The sequence below is a fragment of the Varanus komodoensis genome, unplaced genomic scaffold (assembly GCF_004798865.1).
Source record: "Varanus komodoensis strain SLA01 unplaced genomic scaffold, ASM479886v1 scaffold22, whole genome shotgun sequence".
Lineage (NCBI taxonomy): Eukaryota > Metazoa > Chordata > Lepidosauria > Squamata > Varanidae > Varanus > Varanus komodoensis.
Window position 1 is genome coordinate 12,844,954 of NW_025335606.1, and position 16,179 is coordinate 12,861,132.

Here is a 16,179-nt window from a genome sequence, read left to right on the forward strand (position 1 = left end):
CGGGCGGCCGGCGGCCTCCGCTCGCCCTGCCCAGGCCGGAGGGGCGCCGCGCATCACGGCCCTCGACGGCGCCGCGGCAGCTGCTGCTCCCAGCTCCGCGCGGCGCCCGCTCCCGGGGGCTCTGTGCGACGTGGGGGGCAGAGGCGCCCGAGTTAATGGGATGCCCCCCCGGCGGCACCGACGCCGCAAGCGCCTCCCCCTTCCTCGCAAGAGCGCCCGATCGGGCCGCCTCTTTGGCGCGGGAGCGGACCGCTGGAACTCGCCGGCGAAGGAGGGACGCCGCGCGCCGGGCTGCGGGGCGAGCGCGTCCCTGGGGAGCGGCCGCACAGGCAAGCGCGGGAGGGGGATCCGCCGCTGGGCCGCCCGGGCCCGAGCTGGTGGACGCGGAAGCGATGGCTTTTTTGCGCCACAAATAAATACATTTCCAGAAATGTCTGTTTCGTGCGACCCAGCTTGATCAAAGGGTAACCCGAGGGAGGGAGGCGCAAAAATTCCGAAGAAACTGTTTGGGGCCGTCCTGACCGTCGGTTTCCAGCTCCTCCCGTATTTTGTTTCTACCTCAACAGGAGAAAGCGTGGGTCAGAGTGGATTCTGAAACTAGTTTGGGTGCCGGTGGAGCGCAACTTAATTTGGAGGCGTGGAAAGTGGCAGGAAACTGGAAAACAAAATGAGAGCAACTTTGTCCGGACAAGCGATCCAGAAACCTGGAAAACCCCTTTTTGGGGAGTCGATCAGGTTAAGATCCAGATTTGCGGGAACGAATGACGGAAGGCGCGTCATTTGTTTACGCATTTCCGAAAGTCCGGCTGAAGTCAACGGGTCTCTCTTTCAGGTAAAAGTATTTCCAGCATCGCGGAGGGCTTGCCGAAGGACTTGTTAACCGATTAAAGGCGCTTAATTGCTTAACTCGTTTCCTTCATCGTAGGCGATTAATGATTGACGATTGTAATTAGTTCATTAAAATAAACATCGGAAATAACAAGAAAGGCTGTAGGCGGAAGACACTCGTCCTTAACGAAAGGCGAGCTTCCCAAGGTCCCTTATTCCCTTCTTGGAGCATTTTGCGCGCCGCTCAGCAAACCCAAATTCCTCCAGCGGGAAATTAACCAGGCGCTCTCGCCGTCGCGACCCGTCCGAAGTGGCTGCAGGTTCCTTCCGATCGCGGTACCGCCTCGGCCTCGACGGACGGACGGTTGTGCCTTGGGGGGTCTCGCGCGGCCCGAAACACGCAGGGGGGGCCTCGCACCCTCCCTCTTCGCGCGTCGAGTCCCCCCCCCCCCCCCCCCCCCCCCCCAACCCCCCCCCCCCCCCCGCCGTCCTCGTAAAAACCGAGCCTCTCCATCTGCATTCAAGGTTTGCCCCGGCACTTAACCGTCCTTTTTTCTGCTGGGGGGTTTATTCTGATCATGACCACAGAACTACTTTGCCTCCACTAACGGATGAAAAAGCAGCACCATTTTTAGATTTTTAAAAAATAACGAGGGGGAAGGCGATGAAAAGGGGGGATAGGAAGAGCCGAGCGTGTGTTGCTTTGCAAGATTGGCAGAACCGCACCGCAGCTGGAGAGCACAGATTTCCATCATTCAAGGGCCGAAGAATTCACCTCGATGGACTGACTTCGCGCTGCCCCCGAAAGTTGCCCGGCTCAGGGAGTCTTCCAAACAGAGAGATTCTTCAGCAGAATGTGGGGCGCTTCCCAGAAGTACGGGGAAGCCACTGAAGTTCTCTCTATGTGAGGATTTGTAGGGAAGAAAACGAACTCTGTACATGCTCAAAATCCCCAATGCCTTTATTAGGAATGTGTGTCTTCTAGAACTTGTTCCAGGGCACGAAACAGGGTGGAGAATTAACGTTGTTCCCTGATTCTGAGGTTGAACCCGGGTCTGATGAAGCCCTTGAAGAGAGCTGACAAGATAGAACTGCCTGATTGTTTCCTGCAGATCGCTCCAGTTTGTTTTGGTTGCATATCGAGCACAGAATAGCAAAAGAACAGCAGCTGCAAGAGGGGGACAGGGGAGGCAATAGCAGTGGGCCCCCTCATCCACTGCAGCTTTTACCTTGAGCTTTATGGGAGGTATCCATGGTGCTGAACTCCATTTCCCAAATAGATGAGCCCTGCGGAGGGTGATGGCGATGAAACATTCAGTGTGTTCCAATCTTCGTTTCATTTCTTACATTTCTGTACCACCCAACATCCAAAACTATTGTAATAGTTCAAAAGATGATGGAGCATATTACAAAATCTAATAATAAAAATTTTAAAGAGATTGAAATATCCATACCAGTTCAATAGTACTGAACAATATACTGTTTCACATCCAGGCTGTGTCAGTTGCATGTAGAAAATGTGCATTAAATAACACAGATCAGCAATAATAAGAATAGTAGTAATAATAATGGACATGTTGTTAAGGATATGGTATAAGCAAATCAATTCACATTACTAAATAAAGTCATGTAAACTCACAACCATTTTTCCCTTAAAGTTACTCATGCAAACTGTTAGGTTTCACAGGATCCAGTTCCTAAAAAGAAGAAAAGTAAATGCAGAGAACTTTGGCTACTGGGAGGTATAGAAATATAATTAATAATAGGATGAGAGAAGGCACCACGTGTGTATATAGAAGGATACCTTTTGAACTCTGCAGGTGGTTTTGCATTTCTTCATGGAAGTCAACATGTGAAAGGGTCCCTTCTGCTTTCTGAACAGGGCTCTGTCATTTGGAGTCTGGGGCTTGACCTCGCAGACTGATCCAGAGGACTCCCTAAATGCAGCAAAGGCATCTTACCACATTTTGAAGGAATGCAAATTATAATTAGCTGGCTGGCCATTGAGTCCAGAATCTAAAATTACTTTGCACACAATTATGCATGATATGGAGACAGGGGAGAAGGAGAAAACATCTCTGCCTCTCCCATAATGCTAGAACCCAGGGTGATGTCATGAAACTTATGAGTGGGAGATTTGGACAGGTAAACAAAGTCCTTCTTCACACAGTAGGTGGTTAAACTATGGACTTCATGACCACAAGATGCAGGAATGGCTGCACTTCTGGAATTTTAAAAGCCGGTCAGAGAGATGCATGGAGGAGAAGGCGACGGATAGCAACTGGTCCTCGTCGCTTTATGCTACCGCAGGACCAGAGGCAGTATGCCTAGGGACACCAACTGCTGCTCCTGCCCATGTCCTGCTTTGGGTTCTCTATGGGCAGCTGGTCAGGCAAGGTATGAAAGGAATGCTGGGCTAGACGGGCCCTTGGTCTGATCCTGCGGTGCCTTCAGCGGTTCACAGGCAGGGATAAGAAGGCATCCAATATGCATTCACTTCAGTTGCACCCATGGAGGGCCAAAGGGAATGCGTCTGTAATTGCACGTAGCACAGCTGTGCGTGAACATTTCCCTTACTCTCCTCTGGGCACATTCAGACCTGGCTTGGATTGAGACCACGGCGTTCTGAAAGGGGGCCAAACCTCCCCTGATGCCTTCCAGATGGACAGATAAGGCCACCAAGTGGCTGGCGGCCATAATGGCCGGGTGAGACCTCCAGGAGCAGAAGTACTGTGCCTCTCAGTGCCGGTGGCCCTTGCAGTCTTGTCCTGCCTGCAGCCTCCCAGAGACACCTGGCTGGCCGCTGTGTGACCGGCCTGCTGGACTACACGGCCTGACACAGCATGGCGATTTTGCCACTGACCATCTGCATTCTTGTCCTGGCTCTTGTTCTTAGTCTCACTTTGACCGCTGCGGCACAATTAATGTACATGTAGTGCACACAAGCCTTAAATAAAATAATCTAAACTTCTATGCTCTAATTTTTCACACTAGCAGGAGAACAAGAGTCATCACATCCACAAAGCACATGAAGAAGAAGGAGAGCAAATATATGCTTTGATTTCTGCTAGAGATCAGGAATGAAGATTGGGAGGTAAAGTGAGGGGTTGAGGAGACGGTGGTGAAATGTTCTTTTCAGGAAAGATCTTTTGAAGGAAGATCATGAAGTCACTTTGAACATGATCAGTATTCTTGCAGCAGGAAAAGCTCAGGTCAGGGTCAAATTGAAACTTTTGGGGTCCCCCAGATTTTGGGGTCCCTTCCCTGCACCCCAACCTCCTTCTTCCTAACCAGTGATCATTTGATGGTCTCCTTGCTTTTGTGCATTTTTATCCCCATTCTAAAATGCTGATCTGCCCCTCCTGGAGGTTTGTAACAGGAAGGAAAGGCTGCATTTGAAAAATATACGACCCTTTTGCTTTAAGAACCCCCACAACACCCCTGGAAGGCAGCCGGTGCTTTCAGTGTTGAACTTCTAGTTTCAGGGGCCACATTTCAGGGGTGGCAGGTCTAAAAGCACAAGAGTGACCAGAACCCCTTGAATCTGGAGGAGTCCTAGAACGCAGTGCAGTGTGAGAGAAGCAGTAGACGGCCCCCGGGAGGGTCGGTGGAGGGGAGAATCCTGGAAGCAGCTCAGGCTAACTCAAAGTTTAGGTTTTATCACTCTCCTCCATTCCCTACTCACCAGCATGCCCCCTTTTATGCTTCTCTGAGGTCAAGTTTCCTTCCTTAGCATAACGATGGGGCCCAGCCATTCTGCAGATGCTCCCCAGGAAGGCTTGGAAACCAATTCTGAGTCCAGCGAAGAAGTGGAAGGTGTGATTGAGGATATCAAGAGTGTGGGAGACTTGCAGCCATGGAGGTGAACCCATGGAAATACTTGGTAGCCAGCTCAGCTCAGGATGGTTTAGTGACCATCCTCTGTCATGGTGCTCCAACCCAGGGAAGGAACTGAAGCTAATGAAGCACTGAGTGATGCTAAACCTGCCTAGAACTTGTGTCTCTTTCAGCTGCAGGTTTGCATCCTGAGGCTGTTTGTCATTTGCATAAATAAAAGAAATGGACTAGATACACAGCTTGACAACAAAGAGAACTTTGGGCTTGGTGTCGCTAATAAGCCGAGCAGAAAAGCTAATAAGCCGAGAGAAAAGCTACCTCACTTATCAGAGCAATACGACAGTGGAACCAGTTGTCTAGAGAGATTGTAGGCTCTCCCACACTAGAGACATTCAGGAAGAAACTGGGCAGCCATCTGAGTGGGAAGGTGTAACGTGGTGTCCTGCAAGAGCAGCGGGTTGAACCTGATGGCCTTCTTGGCCCCTTCCATCTCTACTATTCTATGATTCTATGAGCAGTGCTGCTTATCTTTTTTCTTTGAATCCTAATGGGGTGGTAAAATTCCTTAAACAGCTGTCTGGGGCCAGCAGGGGGCGGGATGTGGGCCAACCGAGAAGGCAGAGAGAAGGCAGCCATGTGGAGGAAGCATTGAGGAACAGGCAGAGAAAGGTGTGTTGCTGATAGGGTTCTACTCCTCTGGAAGGACACACATCCTTCTACTGCCCAGGGGTTGCTCCCTGACCCATCTTTGCTACCTGATACTCAAGGGGTAAGGCCAGGGATGGCACCAGGGTTTGGCATGGTTGAGCCCCTGCCAAAAACTCACACGGTCACAGGGGCCCCGTGAATTTGTCCCTCCTCTTCTCCTTGGCAGCTATTGCTGACCTGGGTGGCTTCTTGCCAGTCAAGCAAACAATTAGGAGCAATAATGACTAAGAGGATCAGGAGCAATAGCTGCTTTTGACAAAGGCAGAGAGAAAGTAGACTCACTGTGGAAAAGGGCTCTTGGAGGGTGTCTTTTGAGGCCACAAACCCTCAAAAGTCTGGACCCAACATGGAGCGAACCATCCACAGCCAAGAACGCTTCCTCCCAACTACACTTGACACGTCAACAACACTCAGTCCAAGGATACAAAGGCCTTGGTGATGTCTAGATCATGTCCTTTCTGTGGGGCTGCCTCTGAAGCCTGTTCAAAAATGTGATGAGGTCCAAAATGTAGCAGCCAAACTAGTAACCAAAGTAATACAAAATGTCTAAAAGAGCTGCATGGATTAACAGTTATTTCCCATCCCTGCGCTGAATGTTAGCTCATCTGAGAAGTTCTGCTGAAAGGGCTGACTCTTTCTGAAGTATAATGTGAAGCTGAGGGGTTTTGTTACATCCACTCCATATAAGTTTTGTGTGATGTCCGGCATATTTTGTTGGGCTGACCACTCGTAGAATTTTGTAGGAGAATGTCATGCCTGTTCACAAATACGCACTTGCACAAATGTGTATTCAAATCCACCCCCATAGTCCCCAAAAGTAAAAGGATCAGTCCACAAATCCATAGAATCTGTGCAAGCTGGAAAAACTGACCCAGTGTGGAATCTGCAAATCAGATTGCTGGAAATCCAAATCATTTTAATCTATTGACGATGCCTCCAATGTCCCTATGAGGAACAACCCCTTCTTGGTCAAGGGACAGGAGCCTGGCTGATAACAGAATAGAAAGAATCAAATCAAATCAAATCAAATCAAATCAACCCTTTATTTTTTCTGAATGAACCACGAGGACGGATTGATAAGAGACGCGTTTCTCCTCCCCTCCCTGCCTGTTCTCCCATGAGGGCAGGTTTTTGAGTTTCGCCCAGTAAAGCTAAATTAATGCAATCCTTCTTTACTTGTTTTCCAATTAGCCTAATTGAATTCAGATTGCTTAGAAGTGGGCACCGGAGACGTTTATCTTGATGGGATGACGGCTCTGAGCTCCAGCGATCCTATTAGCTGTAAGAAGAATGAAAATCCTGGGGTTGTCCTGCTCCTTCTGCAGCAGCATTGGCAGCAGCGACCACACGATGAGACCTCTGTAAGTGGCCCCTCTTCTTCTGAGCTTGACTTACACAGAAGAGGCATGACATGGCAGCCACATTTGCCATGGATATGTGGCCCATGCAGTGGAGGAAGCCCACACTTTTTAGAAGTGAAAAGCAGCTGAGGTGGTACAATTTTGAGTGGAGGAATGATGAGGCAGAGGTAGGGAGGCGAGTGCTAAATCTATTCTCCATGGCTGTGTTTCAACTCCAAGTGTTGTATCCAACGCTATTTATTTAATTAATTTATAGACTGCCCAATGTTAGTCAAAGGTTAAGTTCCATTCGTTTCCATAAACCTATTCAATGTAGAACAAACACTGGAGACAACCAAAATCAGTCCAATCCGTCTAAGATGCTCCAGATGTGTTTCACATGGTGATAGCTCCGTGTCTCCAATAGCATCTAGTTTAGGGTTTATAACTTGCTGCTTTCTCTAAAATATGTCTTGTTTCCACCTAAGCAGTGTTTTGGTTGCCTATCCCTCTTATATTTTATAAAATGCCAAGAGTTTATAATAATAGCTTTTCTCTATTGTTTCTTTGCTTTGTTCCATGTGCATGGGACTTTGTAAACTTTTTCTTTTAAGCAGAATAAAGGTATTTAGGAGAGAGTCTTGGAGAAGTTATAAAAGGCCAGTCAATTTTATGGTTGGTCATTGTAGCTGTACCTTACAAAGTGCTCTGAGTTACAAACATTTGCAGATGATCATGTTTAGGATTACAGTGAATTGATCAAGTCTATTTCCATGTTGCAAAAATCACCTGTTAATTTCCAGTTGTTAAGCTGCTGTTTGAACACACACACAAAAGTAAGGTCTATAACTCCTTTGCTGGTCAGCAGAGAACCATAACCTGGAAATTCACCCTTCAGTGGTCTCTTTAAAAGGCATGCATAAAGAAAATCAGGCAAGCTTGCTTCATTCTTTCCATCTCCACACCAGGAAGCCTTACCTCATTTTCAGGGAGTTAGGCTGCTGATAAGACACGGGAACATGCCCTGTTGGATGACTTGCGCTTGACTCTTTGCATGAATTTATGATGTTCTCCATGGCCCTGCCCCTAAGTTCAGGTTGCAGATTGTGTGTGGACGTGTCAACCAATACATTTCTTTGTTCAGAGATTTGAAACTCCCAACTCCATAAATGCAAAAAATTGCACAGAATGAATTTACACCCACTGCATAACTTTCAAGGAAACGCTTTTTAAGCAAGGTGTTGGTGAGCCTACCTTCTGCATGTCTACCAGTTAATAACATGGAGCCCTATAGATCGAATATAGCCCTGTGGATTGCCTGATAATGGACCTATGTGGCTGACTGGCCCTATGGATGTATGGATATTTTATGTAAACCACTCAGAAATCCTACAGCTAATGGGTGGCATATAAATCAAATAAATAATAACAGGACCTCCCCCAATATAGCAATCATCCCCCTGCCCCTACAGTCATCCTTATAATTATATTTCAAACCTGTTAACTCCTATCAACTCTTAAATTTGATGGAATCTCATTAGCTGCTCGTTTGGTGATTCCAATTGTACTTTCTCCTTTGACCCCTTAAACCAAGAAAATGCTGATCCTATATGTGTTGACGAATTTAATTAGCTCCTTTAAACCAGCAGATGCTTTCAATAAGATTTTGGAGATGTTCCTGTCACATTTTAATTCAAAGGTCAAGAGCTTTAGGCTTGTTTAGTGCCGTGTTTTGAGTTAAGGTACTTTGCTCTGTAAAGTAACGCAAAGGAGATCTCTACGCAGTGGGAAGCGCTAAGTGGAGATCGGCACATGCAAAAGTTGACGGAGCAGTTCTCGACCCCGACGAAAGTACATTTTGGTATATTGAGGTTCCTTTTGCCATAAAGGGGGCTCTGGTATTTCTTAAAGAAAAAATAAAAATAAAAAGAAGAACTTGCAGACTTTAGGAGAACTTCTGAAAAATTGGATGACATGCAGAATCTTTGCTAACGAGTTTTGAAAGCAATTGCTTTAATTAAACACTGAACTGAATGGCTGTTTAACTTGTTTTATTTCCCCCACATGGAGATACACCTATGACAGCAGCCCTTGCAGGGGGAGGGCTTTCTTCTAAGGGTCAAAATGACTACATTTGCTTTTTGCTGCTTTCTTCACATCAATCTGCCATTAAAGAAGGGTGGGCAGGACCACAGGCTTGGAAGCCAAATCTAGCCCTCCAGCGCTCAGCCTTGTGTGGATTAAGTTTCAGCACCCCTGTTTTAAATGCACAATCCTAAGAGAAGGCTTGCTGGAGAGGACCAAAGGTCTGGAACCTACTTCTGGGAAGACCATCTGGAGCCCCTTCTCCCCCCACACCCACCCATCCAGCTTGAGCTGGAGAAATAAATGGGGTGGCAAGAAGAGGAGTTCATATCTTTAACACATGCTTAAATTAGAAACATAGAAACAAGGTGAGTCAGAAGGGGCCTCCTGGGCCATCTAGTCTGACCCCCCCCAGCTCCAGTTGACTCTGCTTATGTGATCCCCAACATTTGGTTGTCCAAATTAAAGCGCATGCATGTGCACACTCGCAAGCGCACACACACTATGAATGCTATTTCAATATTATTTCCAGGTATTTTATTAAAATATAATGTGATCCATCTAATATTGAATTAAAACTGAGGGGATCTGTTGGCGGCATATAGGCATGTGAGGGGGTGTCACACGGAGATGATAGAGACCTGTTCTCCCCTGCAGAGGAAGGCAGGACATGCTTCAACGGAGCAAAGCTCAGGGAACCCAGGTTCCATTTGGATGCCAGGAAGCACTTCCTGACAGTCAGGACCCCGAGCGTGTGGAATGGGCTTCCATGAGAGGTCGTTGAGGCCCCATCGGTGCGGGTGTTCAAGGATAGGCTGGACGTCCACATGGTGGGCATGTCGTGAGCGGAGCCGGCTGGTGCCGGAGGTCAGACTAGATGGCCCGGGAGACCCCTTCAGACTCGCTCAGTTTCTATGTTTCTAAAACACCAAGGGTGCAATTCTATCCAAGTTCCGGCAGGAAAAAAACCCTTCCAGCTGTAGGCTTGTTCCTCTGTCTAAACTTGCATAGCATTGCATGATAATGTGCTTAAATTCCATCTTTCTGTGAGAAGCAGACTGGGCAGCAGAAGTCCATGAGGTGGCCTGTCCTACTGCCTGCTCATTGTCCCTCGAGATGGAACAATGCCAGCCAGATTCTTGCGGCACTTTTAAAGACGTTTTTCTGTGTGGGCTCATGATTCGTGCTTCGTCCCTCACAAAGGCCCACGATAACAACTTGATGTTCATGGGAAACTCTCACCCAGTGTTGCCATGAGGGGAATGATACGATTTGTAAAGGATTACCAAGGATTAGTCGATAATCAGAAGCACTCCTAGGCACCTAGTAGATTTGCAGGTCTTGCTTCTTTAATCAAAGCATTTTGGGGATAATTATAGCAAGATGCTATTTATTACAATAAATCTACTTGGCTGCGTGCACAAAGACAAAACAAAGCAGCCATTGGTGTGAATGGCTTTTCAAGGATATTCACGTTATGTTTTTCAGCTGGGTCTTGCTCCAGCTGGATGTGAAAGCCAGTTGGCAGGAAGGATGAGCTTTGCTTGGACTGAACTTTCCAGCCTGGTGGTTGGGAGTAGACAACACCTCTTGTCTTAATCATAACCTCTCTCTTTCGCCTGTTTCTTGTCACACTTCTCCATAAATCCAGTGCCCCAGGTCAGGTACTCCTCTGCTCATCCAAAGGACTCGATGCCCACTTCAGAACCCTCCACTGGATTTCCTTCTGTGTCCAGCCTTCAAAGCTCTGTATCCCCTCAGCTTCCTGCCCTTGATCTCCCCACAGGCTCTGCCCCCCAGATCTATCATGCTTCCTTTGCCGGCTATGAAGTTGCCTTGAGTGTTTTGAATGAACAGCCCATCTAGGCCAACATTTTCGACCTGGCTGGATGCAGCTCGCCTTGAGCTCCTGCTGCCCGGCCCTTTGAACCAGGGGAGTGCAACCTCGGGCCAGGAAGCCACACCAGGACTGCTAGAAGATGGCCTGCATAATCCCCCTCCTCTAATCCCCACACCAACCACCCTCTGAAGTAGGTTAGGCTGAGAGTGAGTGACTGGCCCACCATCACCCAGTGAGCTTCACAGCCAAGTGGGGACCAGATCCTGGATCTCCCAAGTCCCAGTCCAACACTGCAGCCAGCATGTCACTCTGGTTTCCTAGACAGTCCTGCTTCCTTCCTCCCGCTTTCCCCAAAGCACACAAGATTTGGCAGGGCTCCAACTTTCATGCCTCTCCCCCTGTTCTCAAGGGTTGAAGTGCTTCTCCTAATGTTTATTTCCAGCTGTAAGAACCAGAAGCTAAATATGCCGCTTATCCAGGGCTGTCTCCTTTGCCATCAGCCCCACCCACTCCCAAATCCCTCCCAACTCCTTGCAGGCTTCTCTGAATCTGAGTTTGGTCCTTGACTAAAAGAAGTTCCCATTCCCTACAAAATGCTTGCACAAAATGCACCTTTTAAACATAGCACTGGTTGACACCCATTTCTCACATGAACAAAGAGGCTGGAACAGGGAGTCCCAATCTGTAGAAATTCTGGGGCAGGAAGGCAGAATTTGAGAGTGGAGGAGGGAATCCCATCTTGGGGGGGAAAGTACTGAAAAGGGTAAACAGAATGGTTCATAGGGTAGCATGTTTAGGTTTTTGATTTAGAAGGACATTGTGTGGACTGCAAGGCTATGCAAAATTGCCTGGGTATTTGTTCTATTGGGGTTTACTTCTGAGCAGACATTCCTAGGATAGGGCTGGTGAGGAACAACAGGAGAAAGGCCAGTTTGTTGTTTGTTTTATCTGCATCCTCCCTTCATAGGGTTATCACCAAGGAAATGGTTTGGCTGTAAGTACTTCTGTGCACAGTGCATGCGTAACCCACGGCATTGAGCTTTGAATTCAATTTAATAGATACAGGATTGCACTATAAAATATTGCTGAGTATTTTAGACTGAGAATACACAACACTTAAGATGTACGCCAAAGTCCCCGAAGAATTAGTCTGCGGTCTGAATAAGGCTCTTCTGCCATCTTGATTATTACACCAATATTCCACCTTCTATCCTCCTGCAAGTAACCCAGCGGGGCTTACATGATCCATTCCGCTTTATTTTAGCTGCACAAGAACCCTGTAAGGTTCAAGCTGTAAGTCATCCACTGAACTTATGGAGGGGTGGGAACTAGAACCTGGGTTTCCTGAGTCCCAGTCAACCTAAGCAAAGGGAGAGGGTTGCATTGGTTGGCAGTGGCAGCTGTTGGAAAAGGTCCTTCTGCATTCAGCACATCACCAGCATTAAAAGAAATTCAGTTGCCAGTCCAGCTGGCTTTTGCATGGCTGGAATAGAAGGTACCATCTTTTGCTTCAGTTCAGGCAGTAAAACAATTTGGGCCAGTCCTGAATCCAAAGTTCTCCTACCTGTGAGTGTGTACCAAATAGAAGCAGGGACGCAAAGGATTATGTGTAACATGGCATAGCATTGTAACGTTAGCAGTAACCATCCCTAATTACTCAAGAGTAAAACATGGCCTAGTTGTATTAAGGAAACGATGCTAGTAAAATATACATGTCAAACAACAAGGAAGAGATAATAAGGTCTAAAGCAGATCCTAGGAAAAAAAAAAACAGTTCAATAATGATTTTGGCTACATTTCTCTCCTCCATGCTCTGTATAATTCAACCCCAGCAGCACAGTTTTGGCCTAGAGATCCAGTATGGAAAATACGCTAATGGAGTTTAGATAGAAATATATATATTCTGAGCGGAGATTAAACCCAAGTAATTTGTTGTACTTGAAGTGGCTGTATAAAAAACAGCCCTCCAGCTGCCAGTCAAAAGCTACTTTCAGAGAGTAGCTGCTGACACAAACACACGCCTGTAGTGGGGTAACTAGGTAATTTTAGACCCTGGGTTTTTATGCAGTACGGACACAACCCTTGAATATTTAGACAAAGCAAAGCCCTACAATTCTTTGTGTGCTTGTCCACCACACATACCTATTATTCCAGGTGTGAAGCACAGAGCGAACGCTTCCTTTTTCCCTGCGCCACACCAGAGGTCTTTTTAACCTTTTAACTACTTCCACACTCCTGATATGTTAGAACAAAAACAAAGCTGTTGGCCAGCCCTGGTTACAAAATTAAATTGTTTTTTTTTAAACTTTGAGCAAGTACAGCTTTATATTTTGCAGTCACTGAAATCATACCAGCATCATGGCTATGGGAATAAAGTAGAGTTTGCTTTGGTTGTCCTTGGGAACTCAAATAACCGGAGGTTCCAGATGTTGACTGCAGGGCCCAGTCCTGGCCACACCACTGCCCACATGACTATAGCAGCAGAAAGGAAAAATCTGGTGAAAGGTGCTAGAAGAAAGGGACAACATGACTGGTGAAAGTGATGGGCATGCTCCAGTCTTGATTTCGGATACCTGATGGGTATCTCTCCTAGCATGTCCCCATCCACGCACTATGTTTATCTACCCAGGACTTCCTTGGAGAGATGCTCAGAAGGTGATCAGCAGGGGGAGGGCCTTTTCAGTGGTGGCTCTACAATTATGGAACGATCTCTCTGATGTGATCTGCCTGACACCAACACTATTATCTTTTCACTGCCAGGTTAAGACCTTCTTCTCTCAGGAATTTGGCAATATATGATTGTTTAACCAGGACCTGGATTTTTCTTACTGTTGCTGAAAATTGGTTAGGTTTGTTTGTTTGTTTGTTTGTTTATTTGAAACTTTTCTAGACCATCCCTTACCGTGGTCTCGGCATGGTTTAACAATAAGACAATATAAAATAAAACACAGCATCCTAATAAAATTTCCAAACAACAATACATCCTCTATTAAAACAATAAAATCGTTAAACACTGGGGAAAAAAAATAGCCTGGCACCAAAAAGAATAAAGTGACAGCACCAGGCGAATCTCTCTGGGGAGCGAATTCCACAATTGGGGAATATATATGTGCATCTCTGCATATGTTTGTATGCATGGATAGTTGACAAATAGTTTGCATATTATGTATAATATATTTTTCAGGGCTTTGCAAACCACCCTGAAAGCTTGATCTGTGGAGTTGTATAGAAATATACTAAATGAAATGAATGCAAATCAAATGGTGATAAAATATAAGCAGGACACATTCTGGGACTGAGGGTCTTGCGGGACCCCGGGGCCCTGTGGCAGACCGATTTGCTGTCGGCAGTGGCACTGTGCTGTCGCGGCCAGTTTCAGGCTTCCTATCCATGAAATGCCCAACACATCGTCTCTTCACTGCTCCCAGACCAGCCACTGGGCAAGGGGACCTGGGCTGCTGTCAGCTCTGGACCCAACTGTGTCTCTCAAGTGCCAAAGCATGCTGGCTACTGATGCCATTCCTGTTACCTGTTTCTGCTAAAAAGCAATCCACACTGAGCTGACAATCGTTCCCCAGAAGACGGAGGGCCTGGATCCTGTCCCCATGAGCAGGTGGAAAAGGGAATGGCATCAGAGGTACATTGTCCTGAGGAAGTGACAAAAGCTGCTGCCATTTCTTGCAGCCCTCGTGGACTGTGGGCCACACATGGGTCCCCTGGATGATTTTTGTGACCTCTACTGCACCCAGAGAGCTGCTGAGGTTCCCCCAGAATCCTGTAGGGTTTGTAGTTACATGCCGTCAAGTAGTCCCCAGTTTATGGCAACCCCATGAAGGAAAGCCCTCCGAAATGTCCAATCCATGACAGCCCTGCTCAACCTTTCCAAATTCAAGTCTGTGGCTTCCCTGATGGAGTCAATCCATCTCTCATGTGGCCTCCCTTTAATTCTGCCTTTGATGTTCCCCAGCATGATTGTCTTCTTCAGGGATTCCTGCCTTCTCATGATGTGCCCCAAGGACAACAGCCTCAGTTCGCTGTCTTTGCTTCTAGGGAAAGCTTTGGCTTGATTTGCTCCAGGATCCGCTCGCTTGTCCTTCGGCCAGCACAGCAGGGAGCAAACAAGGCTGTTTTTCCTTTAGAAGCATCGCCCAGGGAGCAAAATTGTGCAGGCTGCCTCTCCACCAGGGTGCAGCCCCCAGTGGGGCAGTGTGACTCCCAGCCGCCAGGAGGTGCCCATCCCTGTCCTAAAGGGACCAGAGCGAGTGCCCCATCTGGGGTTACATTGCATGGGAATCAAGGTGACTTTGCATTTTATTTAACTCTCAAGATGGTTGTTTTAAAAAAAAATGGAAGAAGGGAATTTAGGATTATTTACTGGGTTTGTGTATTTGCTTCCAAAGCCACTGCAGGACCAATTGTCGCATAGCCAATGAACATGCGGTGTGTTCTGGCTGGGCAAGGAGGGGGCGGCGGGGGGGAGTGAGGTGCTTACAAGTGGGGTAAATGGGAGCCCAAGGACACCAGTGACCCTATTTGCTTCTTTGATATGTCAGAGGATGTGCTGCCCTCCATTGCGTCGAGGAGGCATTGCAGCCAGCAGTGCTCAACCTGGGCACAAATTCCCACTCAGCCACATGGTTCACTGGGTGAGCCAGTCATGCTTCTCAGACTAGCCTACCTCACAGGGTTGTGGTGAGGATAAAATTAGACGAGAGATGAGAACCACATATGCTGCCTTTACATCTCTGCAGTAATTGTGGGTTAGAAATGTGATATTTAAAACCTTAGACACTTGGATCTACAAGGCCTTTTCAAGATCTGAAAGGTTCAGAAGTTCCATATTTATCTGAGAGGGGGATTTTCTTATCACCCCTGCACCCTGTGCCAGTAACATATCCTCTCCACATTCTGGTGTGTGATGTTTGTCCATGTTGATGTTGCTTTCTTCATGCCTGGGCCCACTGGCCCCAAAGCCTTCCACTCTCCACTGGCTTGTATATGCCCTGTCCCTCCAAGCACCCCAGGAAATTCAGCTACATCCTCAGTCTGCTGTTCTGCATACCAAACAACAACCTGGTTCCCCACCCTCTGCAAAAGTGCAACCCTTCATGGAAGGCCAGGCATGGAACCCTTAATCTTCAGAACACTGGAAAAGCAGTTCGCTGTGAATTTAGTAGGGGAGATGATCCTGGAATGGAAATATGAGGAGAGAAAAGCTTCACCAGTTAAATTTCTGTCTGTCGAGCTGGAGTATAGGAGCTGCTTCAGAAAGGTAATATGGAAGTCCTCTAAGCCCAGGTGAGATTATATTCAGAGAGCTGAAAGTTTTAGGTGTCACACACAAACATTTCTTTTTGATGCTTTCCAATTAGGGATGGGCAATCTGTTCTCCCACATCCTCTCTCTCTCTCTCTCTCTCTCTCTCTCTCTCTCTCTCTCTCTCTCTCTAATTACAAGTATTTCCCATTTGTATACAAAGAAATTTGCAAAGTATGGTAAGTCCTTAAAAACAACAAAATACTAACCAGATGGAATTCTTAT